The sequence below is a fragment of the Ursus americanus genome, chromosome 5 (assembly GCF_024610735.1).
Source record: "Ursus americanus isolate L20-20 chromosome 5, mUrsAme1.1.p, whole genome shotgun sequence".
Lineage (NCBI taxonomy): Eukaryota > Metazoa > Chordata > Mammalia > Carnivora > Ursidae > Ursus > Ursus americanus.
In genome coordinates, this window is record NC_142131.1 from 41,992,615 (window position 1) to 42,006,423 (window position 13,809).

A 13,809-nucleotide genomic window follows, 5' to 3' on the forward strand; every position below is an offset into this window, starting at 1 on the left:
GTGTGGAAGCACTGCAAAAAACCTTGAAATTTTATCAGAAGAGGATTTTCAGCAACAAAATTCTAGGAAGGGTCATATCACTGGACTTTTCGATAGTTATTTTAAATTCTTTTACATTATCTGGCATCATAAATGCTTTTGATAGCAGACTGAATTCGGGCTATAATTTTCTCTCTTGGTAGTCTTAAATATCATCATTTCAGATCTAGTTCAATTTTCTCAAATACTAAAACATGTAATTTCTGCTTTATTTATAAGTAGGGAAGAACCAGGGTGTTGAATGCATTTTGATTTCTGCTTTCTTATTCTATTTTGTAGTCCAAATGAAGGTGTTTTTTCCCCCTTTCTTCCAGAAAAAAGGTATACCTACTTGTATCTTTGCAAAGTACCTTTTAAGAAAATAAGTTTTGAATATTCGTTTTAATGCTATTACATGTGACCCTATATGGGCTCTATGCTGTTAAATCTTAAGTGTATGGGTATAGCTTATACCCTTAAAACTGGGCAGTAATTTTAGCAACATTTTAATGTCATATCCTCGCCTTTGCATATTGCATGAAGCTGTATTTTAGGATCCTTTTTAATGTAAGATATGTTGAAAAATGATTTTGACACTACTTGTCCTCTTGGACTAACTATATTTTTTAAACATTTAAGCTTTACTTTTGATTGACACATTGCACTGCAGACAAAAAAAATGAATTTCTGTCGTGCCATGGTGACCTGGTGTTGAGACCGTGCTCAGCTAGTTACTTTGTACTTTGTCCTAAATGTTTAATAGAACACATCTAGCCCTGTGTGGGTATGAGGGGAAATGAGGCCAGAAGTTGCAGAAGTTGCATTCACATGCCATTAAGCTGTGGTCATCTTCTCCCTAAAGGGTTGTAACCCCCTTAGACAACTTCCTCTTTGGGAAGTTGCAAAGCAGAGAAACTTCTAAGGAAGGGGCTAGCTGCAGGGATAGGGTTAGGAGTTTTCTTGCTCAGGGTAGCCTCCTTGCATCATAGTTGGCCATGAATGGCCCTTTCCTGTGTGGCGATCAGGTCTGACCCACCCATTAGTTAGAGACTTCGGTAAGAGGCAGAAGCTCACTGGTGGCCTTTGGAGCCACATGCTCATCCTTGGGTGATGCTCCTTGCATAGTGAATGCCAGCTCCTCCTTGATCAGGTATGGTGCCATTGTTTTGAGAGTGATTAGAGACATAAGCGGTGATGCAGATGTATCAGGCTGTGGTACATGCAAATGTCGATTTTGGAGGTGCTTAATATAAGATGATCTAGAAGTTTTTAGTTGGAATCAGATAGCAGGCAGGCACAATGATTTTGACATAGGATCAGGGATGAGACATTAATGAGACAAATATGTTTTAGAAAAGAAAGATTGGAAGAATCATGAAAGAATTGTGAGTATCCAGCTTCTCCTCCTTTTTCTTTGCTACTACCAGAGTCTAAGATACCACGGTCTCCCAACTGGGCTAATGCAGTAGCCTCCTAACTAAGTTCCCTATGTCCATCCTGGCCCCTGGAGACTGGCCTCCATACCACTGAAAATACAAGCCGCGTTTTGCCACTCCTCTGTCCAAGCTTTCCAAGGGCTTCGCATCTCACAAAGAGTGAGACAGTTTTTATTGCGGCTGCTGTGGTGTTCCTGGGCCTGTCCCTTGCCCCTGTCTGCCCTCACCTTGCACCACACTTATTCAGTTCACGCAGGACCTTCTGCTCTCCTTGCTGTCCCTTGAGTATGCCATACCCACTCCCTCCTCAGAACTTTTCCACATATATATCCCTGTTACCGGAACATTCTTCCTCCAGATATCCTCATTACTTACTTTTTTGCTTCATTCCCATCTCTGTTGAAATAGCACTTCCTAAGAAAATCTTTTGTGGCTGTACTACCTCAAATAGCACACTCCCACTGCCCCCATCACCCTTTATCCATTTACCCTGTGTTCTTTGTAGCACTTATCACCACCTGTCATGTTCTATTAGATGGAATTATGTGAAATTGCCTTTTGTGGGTCAAGAAGAGTAGAATATTGGTCATTTCATATGGTTCAACCTAAATTACATTTATTGATTTATTTTTCTAACCTAAAATATATTTATTAATTTGTTTATTATTTTTATTATTTCCCCTGCACTAAGATTTAAACTCTGTGGGTCCAGGGTTTAGTTTTGTTTTGGGCAACATCCCCAGTGTCTAGACTATAGCATGCACTTAGAAAAGCTGTATGAATGAATAGGAAAAAGGAAGAAAAGCCAGTGAAATTTGTTGATAGGAAGCAGAGATAATTTATATGGAAAGTGATCTGTGCTTAGAGATTCTAGAAAAATGTGATTGGAAGAGCTTGTGAGAGTCTAGAAAATGGAAAGAATTAGTTGGACCTATGTAAAGAACAGTGTAAAGTTTCTATGCAATTGGAACTTTGGGTTATGTATCAACCTTTGTATTTTTTTCCATATGGTTTTCTGATACGGGAACTAAGAAGGATTTATTTTGCCAGTTGTGCTCTAAGTTGATTTTCAGTAGAGAAAAGCACTTATTTTTTTACTTGAGTTCTAGAAGCATGACTGATAATCTTAATATCTTGCCTTGTACAAACACTTAGAAATCCTAGGTAAAATAAACAATCTTTCATATATATTTAATCTAGAAAGGAAATAAGGGCATCACCATGGGTCAGAAATAAAGATGGAATTAAAAATTTGAGGGATAAACATGTGAACTGATACCATGTCTGCCCTTGGCAGTATGTAATTAGTCTCCCTAAATCAAGGACTTGCGTTTTAACAACCATTTGGAGATATGAAATGAAAATTGAGACTCCGTGGGTTGGAACAGAAATCTTTAGCACAAAGTTAGGCCTTTTGAATAGAAAGCTCTAGAAAAAAATCTGCCATCAGCACAGGAGAGATAAGAAAGCTGTGTCTTAGAAAATAACGTTTCCTTCAAGGGCACACCACTATGGATTTGCACCTCATTTTGGTTTGGGATTTAAATCTCTATTACTTGTGTAGTATGGAAAAGAATCACAACTTGAGAAATAAATCCAAAAGAAATTAACCCAGGCTACTGATAACTCTGAGACATCTGGTAGAATCAGTTGTGAACTTCTTGGGAAGGAGATTGCATTAAATCAAGCTTTACAGGTTTCCCATGGATAAATTCCTTCTAAAAATTAACTCATAATTTGTAAAGTATAAGAAAAAATTCCTACTGAATAAGAGTTATAAAACACAACAAAGAACAGGATTAGAATTTAATACTTTCACTTGATGGAATTGTCACATAGATATAAAATAATATTGAAAATGATTAAGACATGAAAACCAAATTATAAATAAAAGAAAAAGTTGGTTTGCACAAAGACCCAAATAGAAATTCTAAAAGTGAAAACTATAGTAATTGAAATAAAAAGTTTATCAAATGGGTTAAACAACAAATTAGTAGAGCTGAAGAGAGAATTAGTCAGCTGTAATGTAATTTGAAGAAATCCACCAGAATTTGCTGAAGAGAAAGAAAATATGAAAGAGAAGTTAAGAGACATGTTAAAGAGAATGAGAAAATTCAGTGAGTATTTAATAGGCATTCTAGAAGGTGAGAATAGGGACAACTGAGAAGACACAATATCTGAAATTAAAGATTTAAGCAAAAACCTAGAAAGATCCCAGGTGGACTTTCAAATTAATAAACACAATTCAAAAAAATCATGAGTCGAAGCAAAACACATAATGGAAATTCACAAATATTTAAAACTGAATGGTAATATTGTTTAAAATAATGCATAACAAAACTTACAGGAAGCAAAAAAAATGGTAAAGATGGAAGCAAAATGTTTCATCTGTAAATGCCTATATTAGAGAACAAAACAAAGTTAAAAATTAATAATGTCAGCATCCAAGTCAAAATTTAAAAAGCAAACAAAGTATAATAAAGGAAATAATAAGTAAGAAGTAGATATTAATAAAATATAAGACAAAATCAACAGCTGGTCCTCCAAAAGACTAATAAATAGGGTACCTTATTGCAGGCTTGAGGAAGAAAAAACTCAGTATTTAAAATACTGGAAATTTATAGCTAGTAGTCATATATTAGAAATGACTCACTTACATCTAAAACAGAGGAAGAATGGCCTCTACCTCTTTTATATTTAACTTGTCCTAGCCGGCATAATAAGTAAAGAAATAAATAGTAGAAGGGAAGAAGAAGTGAAATTGTCACTAACTGAGGATATGATTGTCAAAATAGGAAAGAGTTTTTACAAAAAAACTGGTGGATATAATATAAAATTTCAGAAAGATTGCTGGATATAAAATAAAGTTTGTATATATAATCAATAAACAATTAGAAAGTTCAGGTTAGAAGCTGATACCTTGAAAACTATCAACAAAAAGTAGAAACATGCAGGAATAAATCTAACAAAAGATGTGCAAGTCATTTACAGATAAAATTATGAAGTTTTTATTAAAGATTCAAAGAAGACCTAAGTAAATTGAGAGATATATCATGCTTACAGTAGAATTACTTTGTATAATAAAGATTTAATTCTTCTCATATTTGTTTATAAATTCTAATAGAAACTTACACAGAGGTGGTTTTGTTTGTTTGTTTTGGGAAATTTGACAAGCTGATTCTAAAGTGTATACAATGCCCTGAAGGTCAGTAATAACCAAAATGATGTTAAAGAAGTTAGGGAGGTTAGCCATACAACATACCAAGAATTACCATAAAGGCATAGTAAATAAGGCTTTGGGATATTGGAGTAGTGATAAATAAATATGCCAAGTTCAGAAATAAGGCCATGTATGACTGAGGATGTATTAGAAATTAGTGTAGAGAGGGTCCAATAAATGGAGAAGTAATTATTCATATATGGGGGCATAAACATAATAAGATCCCTTCCTCACACCAAATACAAATTAAATCCCAGATGGAATGTAGATTTAAAAGTGAAGGGAAAATAAAGAATTTATATTTTTAAAAGAAAAACAATGAGAATATCTTTCTGGCCATTGGACATGGAAGGATTTCTTAAACAAAACATTAAAACACAAAGTATAAGGAAAAATAATGATTGTATTAAAAATTCTCTGCAGTAAAGACAATTCCATTTCATACTCATCAGTTTGGTAAAAACTAAGGTCTGAAAATACCAAGTATTTTCTATGATGTAGGAGAATAAATTGGTACAACCAACTGGGAAAGGAGTTTGATATATTGTAGTAAAGTTAAAAATGTACATTTCCTAAGGGAGGCATATATCTAGGCATATGCTAGACATATGTATTCTAGGCATACATCATGGAAACCTATGTGTTCACCAGGAGACATGCACTTAGGTGTTTATTTTGGCATAGTTTCATAATGGCCTGGTATTGGAAAAAAAAATTCCTATGTCCATCAACAGAAGAAAGTACAAATAAAAGGTGTTATGTTTATATAGTGGACCAGTGTCTAGCACTGCTATCCAGCACTTATAGTAACCAGCAGGTAAAATGCATAACTCTATGAGATGTATTAACATGGATAGTTCTCAACAACATAAAGTCAAGCAAAAACAAAAACAGAAACAAGGTACACAAAGATTAATGATACATCGTTTACGTGAAATTTTAGAATGCATGACAGCATTCTTTATTTTCATAGAATGTATTAATAGGTATTAAAATAACTAAAAGACAATGGAAATTCTGAACACTAATTTTAGGATACTTCTGTGAAGGGAGGTAGGGAAGAAGGGACGTGATCAGGTAGGGAGGGATACAGGGCAGCTTCAAATCTGCATGGATTTTTTTTTCAGCTCTTTATTTGATGATACAGATTCACTAGAAGACGCAGTGATAATACAGACAGGTTCTGTTTGCCCTTCACTTTCCTGATGACTGTACCTTACATACTATAGTACAATAGCAAAACCAGGAGTTTGAGATTGGTCACATTCATCTTTATAGTTCTTTGTCATTTTATCATACATGTGCATTTGTGTAATCACCACCTCAGTCAAGATTCAGAAGCTCTATTACTATGAAATATCCCCAGTACTATGTTTTTGTAGTTACATCCACTCCCTTTCCCTGATGGTCCCAAACTCCTAATTGGGCAACCACCTAATTTGTTTTCCATTTCTATAAAATTTTGTTTTGAGTATGTGGCTCTATTGTTTTATAGTTCCTCCCCAATGTATGAAAGACACAGCTTTTCTGCATCTTTCCAAGTATTTGGTATTGTTACTATTTTTAATTTTAGCTGTTCTAATGAGTGAGTAGTGATAGCTCATCATATTTTTACTTTGCATTTCTCTCAATGATAGTATATTAGTTTTCTATTGCTGCTGTAACAAATGACCACAAACTTGGTGGCTTAAAGCAACACAAATTTATTATGTTAGAGTTCTTTATTTATTTTTTATAATAATTTTTTATTTTATTATGTTAGTCACCATGCAGTACACCCTAGATTTTGATGTAAAGTTCCATGATTCATTACTTGCATATAACACCCAGGGCACCATGCAATACGTGCCCTCCTTAATACCCATCACTGGCCTATCCTATTCCTCCACCACCCTCCCCTCTGAAGCCCTCAGTTTGTTTCCCAGAGTCCATAGTCTCTCATGGTTCATTCCACCTTCACCCCCCCTTCCTTCTTCCCTTTCTTCTCCTACCGATCTTCCTACTTCTTATGTTCCAGAAATGAGTGAAACCATATAATTATCTTTCTCTGCTTGACTTATTTCACTTAGCATCGTCTCCTCTAGTCCCGTCCATGTTGCTGCAAATGTTGTGAAATCATTCTTTTTGATAGCTGAGTAATATTCCGTTGTATATATGGACCACATCTTCTTAATCCAGTCATCTGCTGAAGGGCATCTCGGTTCCTTCCACAATTTCTCTATTGTGGACAATGCTGCTATGAACATTGGGGTGCATATGGCCCTTCTCTTCACTACGTCTGTATCTTTGAGGTAAATACCCAGTAGTGCAATGGCTGGGTCATAGGGTAGCTCAATTTTTAACTTTTTAAGGGACCTCCACACTGTTTTCCAAAGTGGCTGTACCAACTTGCATTCCCACCAACAGTGTAAGAGGGTTCCCCTTTCTCCACATCCTCTCCAACATTTGTTGTTTCCTGCCTTGTCAATTTTTGCCATTCTAACTGGCATAAGGTGGTATCTCAAGGTGGTTTTGATTTGAATTTCCCTGATGGCTAATGATTTTGAACATTTTTTCATGTGTTTCTTAGCCATTTGCATGTCTTCATTGGAAACATGTCTGTTCATATCATCTGCCCACTTTTTGATTTGATTATTTGTTTCCCGTGTATTGAGTTTGAGAAGTTCTTTGTAGATCTTGAATACTAATCTTTTTTTTTTTTTTAAAGATTTTATTTATTTATTTGACAGAGAGAGAGAGAGACAGCCAGCGAGAGAGGGAACACAAGCAGGGGGAGTGGGAGAGGAAGAAGCAGCCTCCTAGTTGAGGAGCCTGACGTGGGGCTCGATCCCGTAACGCCAGGATCACACCCTGAGCCGAAGGCAGACGCTTAACTGCTGTGCCACCCAGGCGCCCCTGGATACTAATCTTTTATCCGTAGTGTCATTTGCAAATATCTTCTCCCATTCCGTGGGCTGCCTCTTAGTTTTTTTTGAGTGTTTCCTTGGCTGTGCAGAAGCTTTTTATCTTGATGAAGTCCCACAAGTTCATTTATTCTTTTGTTTCTCTTGCCTTTGGAGATGTGTCATGAAAGAAGTTGCTGTGGCCGATGTCAAAGAGGTTGCAGCCTATGTTCTCCTCTAGGATTTTGATGGATTCCTGTCTTACATCGAGGTCTTTCATCCATTTGGAGTTTATCTTTGTGTATGCTGTGAGAGAATGGTCAAGTTTCATTCGTGTGCATGTAGCTGTCCGATTTTCCCAGCACCATTTATTGAAGAGACTGTCTTTTTTCCACTGGATGTTTTTTCCTGCTTTGTCAAAGATTAGTTGCCCAAAGAGCCGAGGGTCCATTTCTGGGTTCTCTATTCTGTTCCATTGGTCTATGTGTCTGTTTTTGTGCCAGTACCATGCTGTCTTTGTGGTCACAGCTTTGTAGTATAGCTTGAAATCTGGCAGTGTGATGCCCCCAGCTTTGTTTTTCGTTTTCAACAATTTCTTGGTGGTTCGGGGCCTTTTCTGGTTCCACACAAATTTAAGGGCTGTTTGTTCCAGCTCTTTGAAAAATGTCATTGGTATTTTGATCGGGATGGCATTGAAAGTGTAGATTGCTCTGGATAGCATGGACATTTTAACTATGTTTATTCTTCTGATCCAGGAGCATGGAATATTTTTCCATCTTTTTGTGTCTTCAATGTCTTTCAAGAGTTATCTGCAGTTTCTAGAATATAGATCCTTTATGTCTCTGGTTAAGTTAATTCCAAGATAACGTATGACTTTTGGTGCTATTGTAAGTGGAATGGATTCCCTAATTTCTCTTTCTTCAGTCTCATTGTTCGTGTACAGAAATGCAACTGATTTCTGAGCATTGATTTTGTATCATGCCACATTACTGAATTGCTCTATAAGTTCCAGTAGTTTGGGGGTGGATTTTTTTGGGTTTTCCATAGAGAGTATCATGTCATCTGCGAAGACAGACAGTTTGACTTCTTCTTTGCCAATTTGGATACCTTTTATCCCCTTTTGTTGTCTGATTGCTGTTGCAAGGACTTCTAGTGCTATGTTGAAGAATAATGACGAGAATATGTTAGAGTTCTTTAGATCTCAAGTCTGACATAGCACTCACAGAGCTGGATACAGGTGTTGGCAGAACCTGCTCCTTCTGGAGGTGCTAGAGGAGTATCTGCTTCCTTGCCTTTTCCAGCTTCCATATTTCTTGACTCCTGGCCCCTGTCCTCTGTGTTCAAATCCAGCAACAGTGGAATGAGTCCGCCTCATATCACATCATTCAGACCTCTCCTGCCTTGGGTTTCCACTTTTAAGAACTCTTGAGATTACGTTGAGCCCACCCAGATAATTCAGGAAAATTGCTCTATTTTAAGATTAGCTAAAGAGCAACCTTAATTCCATCTGTGACCTGAATTTTCCTTTCCCATCTAATGCAACATACAGTTTTTGGAAATCAGATGTGGACATCTTTGGAAGGGCAGCATTTTTCTCCCCCCCATAGTTAGTGATATTGAACATCTTTTCATGTGCTTATTTGCTATCCATATATCGTCTTCAGTGAAGTGTCTATGTCTTTTAACCATTCCCTAATTGGACTGTTTGTTCTATTACAATGAAGTTTTGAGAGAGTTTGTTAGTTTTTGTATTTTTGAAACTGTAGTTGTCTTATAATATTTAGTTTACGAATATTCCTCTCAGTCTGTAGCTTTTGTTTTCATCCTCTTAACCGGGTCATTCATTGAACAAAAGTTTTTAGTTTTGATAAGTGTAATTTATTGATATTTTTCTTTTATGGATAATGCTTTTGGTGTCATTCTGTATTTTAGTAAGACTTAAGTACTGAAGATGTTCTCTTGCTGTCTTTTCAAAGTTTTATGCTTTTACACTTTACATTTAGGTCTAAAATCTATTTTGAGTTAATTTTTAAGTAAGTGGTAAGGTTTAGATCAAGGTTCTTATTTTTCTTTTTCACCTAAAGATAGCTGTAAGAATATTCTAGCACCCTATATTGAAAAGACACTATTTCCTCCATTGAGTTGGTTTTCAGTCATTGATAAAAAATAAATTGGTCATATTTGTGTGGAGATGTACTGATTAATTCCTTAAAAAAGGAGAAATATAATGAACTGTTAAGTTTTAAGACTAAGGGCACAGTAATGTGTTGTTTTTTTATTTTTCTATTGCATTGAAATAGTTGATAATAACAACATATAAAGGGGGCATTTGCATCCTCCAAGTCTGAAAGTATTGGAGAGTTGGAGGTGATATGGTGATAAAAGAATCACACTGGATTGGAGGTTAATAGCTGTATGATTTTGATCAAAGTCATGTCCTTCTCTGGGCTTCAGTTTTGCTTTCTGTGAATGAATAGTGCTCTTCTAGGTGACCTCCCAGAGCCCTTTATAATGCAGATGCTCAAAGAGTATGTGATGACTACTTATAATTGAGTTTAGAATCAGAGATGAGGAGAGCCATTCAGGCTGTCATTCTGGTTTATAGTCTAAAGAAGAGAGGCTGTTTCTATCCCCAAGTACAGGCTGCATTATGATCTAGAGAGTCACAGGGAACAAAAAGCCCTTTATTTCAAAGAACTTTGGGGGGTTTCTATATATTAATAACTTATCAGAATAGTATAGAAGGTATCATGATATAAAATGCAGAATTTGCATTTTAAGAAGATCCCAGACTAAATGCAATGCAGGATCCTGAAATAGAAAAAGGACATTAGGGGAAAAAAATTGATGAAATCCAGGAAAATGTGTAGTTAATAGCATTATCTTGATGGGAGTCTCTTAATTTTGACAACATGCCATGATTTATAAGAAATTAATATTGGTGGAAGCTGGGTGAGGAGTGTATGAGAATCCTTTGTACTGTCATTGCAACTGTGCTTTAATTTAATTATTCCAAAATAAAAATCTTATTAAGAAATATCCCAGGTGGTCAGATAATTTATTGGTACGTTAGATTTTAAGAGTACTCCTAGGGTGCTCTTTAAAAGTGTAATTTATCTGGCCTGATCCCAGATTTCATAAATCAAAATTTCTGAGTTGGAGATTGGATTCTGAACTTTAAAAAAATCTCTCCTGTTGATTGTCTTGCACGCTAACATATGAGAATCTTAATTTAGAGCGTTCTTTAAGGAGTTGCCTTTCTTTGAAAAGTGCAGTAGAACTTGTTGAAGCTTTGGTCCATCAGTGCCAGTCTGTAGACTGATACAGGGATATTATCAAATTTTCACCAGTCTATTGCTCAATGAGAAAAAAAACAAAAAACCCTAAAAAACTAATAATCAGCTTCCGAAATGGCAGCACGAGTTGCTGTGTGGACTGGCTCCTCAGTGAAATGACAATAATTGGTGAAACTTATCCTGAAAACCTAACCCTTTAAGTCTGGAAATTGTCCTAAGGGTATATAGCAAATGGAGAAACATGTATTCAAGAAAATGGACTAAACTGAGGTTACCAGAGCCAGAGTTTGTGGCATTTAAGCCATGATGCACTCCCTTTGTTCTGCCCCACCCGTTCATCATAACAGATCTTGCGGTGTAGGTAGTTGCACTCAAAACATGGGGCTCCCTCTCCCCCAAGCTTCCAGGCTAGGGCTACAGTATCTTCCCAGGAGGGACAGTCTGCCAACATTTCTAATCCGTCTCCCCAGCTCTGTGTTGTGGAACTCTGTTTGAGGCAAGAGGACTTAGAAGTCTGGAGCTCCCATCCCCATCTTGTAGGGTAAAAGCCTGGAGGACTACGGATAATGGACTCCAATCACCAATCCAGTTCATAGCACAAGAGAGGTTTCACACCAGGAGAGGCAGGCCTAGAAGACCGCTCTTGTTCCTCATAAGCACCCTGCTTATAAAAGCAGGGCTACTTTGAGAAATGGGCCATTGTCCTTCCCCCTGATCTAGAGCAGTGTTGCAGAGATTTTTCCCAGGGGGAAAGGCAGGCTGTAAGACAGAGAACTATATAGAACTTTTGATAAAAAAAGATGATTTGTAGACCAGCTCGACTTAACAGAGAATACCAGAGAAAGAGATAGCTAAGAAGAGTCCTTCTGGTCTTGCAACAAGCCTTGAAACCTAGTATCAAATACTATTGCTAGAAGGGGCGCAAATTTAATTGGATTAGACTGTGGAGCAATTTATCCCACAAGGCATTGTTGAAGACAATAGAGTGAATAGCCAGCAATTAGCTGAAGCCCAGAGCCAAGTATTTAACCAACAGAACTTCACAGAGATCAGGGAAAGAGGTAGTCAAAGGGAGTCACTACAACTGTCATCTCTGCGTGATTGTGAGTATGCCCAAGGCTGTACCCTCTGAAGAGTGCCAGGAGGGATTGCAAACTGCAGGGGAAATAGACCTCTTTGAAATAGTCCAGCCAAATTACTAAACTGTTAAAACAAGGAAACAACCATGACAAGCCCCTCATTTGAGAGGATCAAGATGTCAGACTTAGCAGACAAAGATGTCAAAACAACTATTACAAATATTTTTAAATGAAGAAAACCATGCTTTAAAAAGGAAAGGAAAGTATGATGACATTGTTTCATCAAGTAGAGAGTGTCAGTAAAGGAATAGAAATTGCAGAAAAGACTCAAATAGAAATTCTGGAGTTGAAAATTAAAATAACCTAAATGGAAATTTTACTAGAGGGGTTCAACAGATTTGATGTGGCACTAGAAAGAATTGGTAAAGATATATTGATAGAGATTATGTAATCTAAAGAACAGAGAGAAACAGTAATAAAAAGAAATAAACAGAATCTCAAAGAAATATGAGATGACATTAAATATAGCAACAGTATGCATAATTGGAGTACCAGAAAGAAGAATGAGTGGACTAGAAAAACTGCTTGAAGACCACAATATTTCTTCCTTGGGAAATTGTCTTTTCTTCTGAGAGTCTGACCTTCCTATTTTTACATTGTTAAAATTTCCCTTTGTTTAAAAAAAAAAAGGGAAATAATAGTTATAGTTGGTGGCAATTATTTTTATTGCCTTTTATTTGCAAAACAGAATGTTGGTACGCCTTTATTGATCTGAGAGTATTTTTTAATGTAAAAGTTTTATTGTTTCATAAAATCCTAAATTTGGAAAACACTGGTTTAAAAATTAAATCTCTCTTCATTGGCCCTTGGAACCTGACAGCTTTAAGAAAAATAATAACCATTAAAGTTTTAACATTAGGAGGTTTATTATAGATCTTCAAGTGCCTTGCAAAACACTTATTACATGGTTGATTTAATGAGTATATGTTGCAGTGAATGACACAAAGGGATCACGAGTGTGTGACTTGCTTTTGGAATGTATGTGTGCAGGCGTGTGTGCACACATGTGCGTGTGGTGGATGCGTGTGTGTGGCTGGCCACGGCTGCCTCCTGCTGTTCTCCTTTAAGACTATATAGCTACATCTAGTATGTACGAGTTCACTTGTTCTTTGCTAACCTTCTATCCATGGGATTTTGCTTTGACAAACTTATATGAGTTCTGATCTTTTAGCTGAGTTTGAGAAATCTTCTCCTCTATTAAGGGATAAGTGGAATTATTTAATAACCCCCTCCTCCAATTTTCAGTAACATTTTCATTGGCGGTATGTCTGTTGTTGCATTTGCTTGTGTTCACTATTTTGATTTCCAAGTTTTCATTACATGTTCATGTTTCTTCTTCTTCTCAGCATCTGAAGACCTTTTAAATAATTTTATTGTTCTCTTTCCCCCCCTGCACTGGCATTTTTATTTCTTGGAGAGAAACTTGAATCTACATTACCTCCACAGAGCAGGTTTCCATTTACCTTTTTTATCCCATAGGTGAGTCTAAGGCTTCTGTATGTGTTGTGAATAATTAGTTCCTCGCTGACGGCTGTGACAATGCCTAGTAATAATTATGCTTCCTGGATCTTTATGAAATAGCCTGCTTTACCCAGTTCACACGCTGGTTGAGAAACCTCTGTAGTCTTTTTTGTTGGAAATGCGTCTGGAAAAGGATGCAGTGCCCGACAGTGGAGCAGAGCACGGGCTCTGAGAGACCATCCTATCTCCGTCCGTGCTTCAAGAGCACATCTTTGATATGGCTTCACAAGTGTGAATTTACCCACTTGAGACGAATAAAACTACAGTATTTTGGCCCACCGTGTTCGACTAAGGCAA

At 36.7% G+C, this 13,809-nt stretch overlaps 1 protein-coding gene across 5 annotated transcripts in view; it reads left to right on the top strand.

Moving 5' to 3' along the window:
* PDE4D (phosphodiesterase 4D) overlaps positions 1 to 13,809 on the top strand; it is a 1,386,129-nt gene that overhangs the window by 242,790 nt on the left and 1,129,530 nt on the right. Inside the window, exon 1 of one of the 5 annotated variants that reach the window (XM_045795039.2) lies at positions 1,065 to 1,168. The exons of the other annotated variants lie outside the window; for them this stretch is intronic. The gene's annotated coding sequence lies outside the window, so the exon portion shown is untranslated. Of the gene's footprint in view, positions 1 to 1,064; positions 1,169 to 13,809 lie in introns of those variants that run through there. 5 annotated transcript variants of the gene reach the window in all.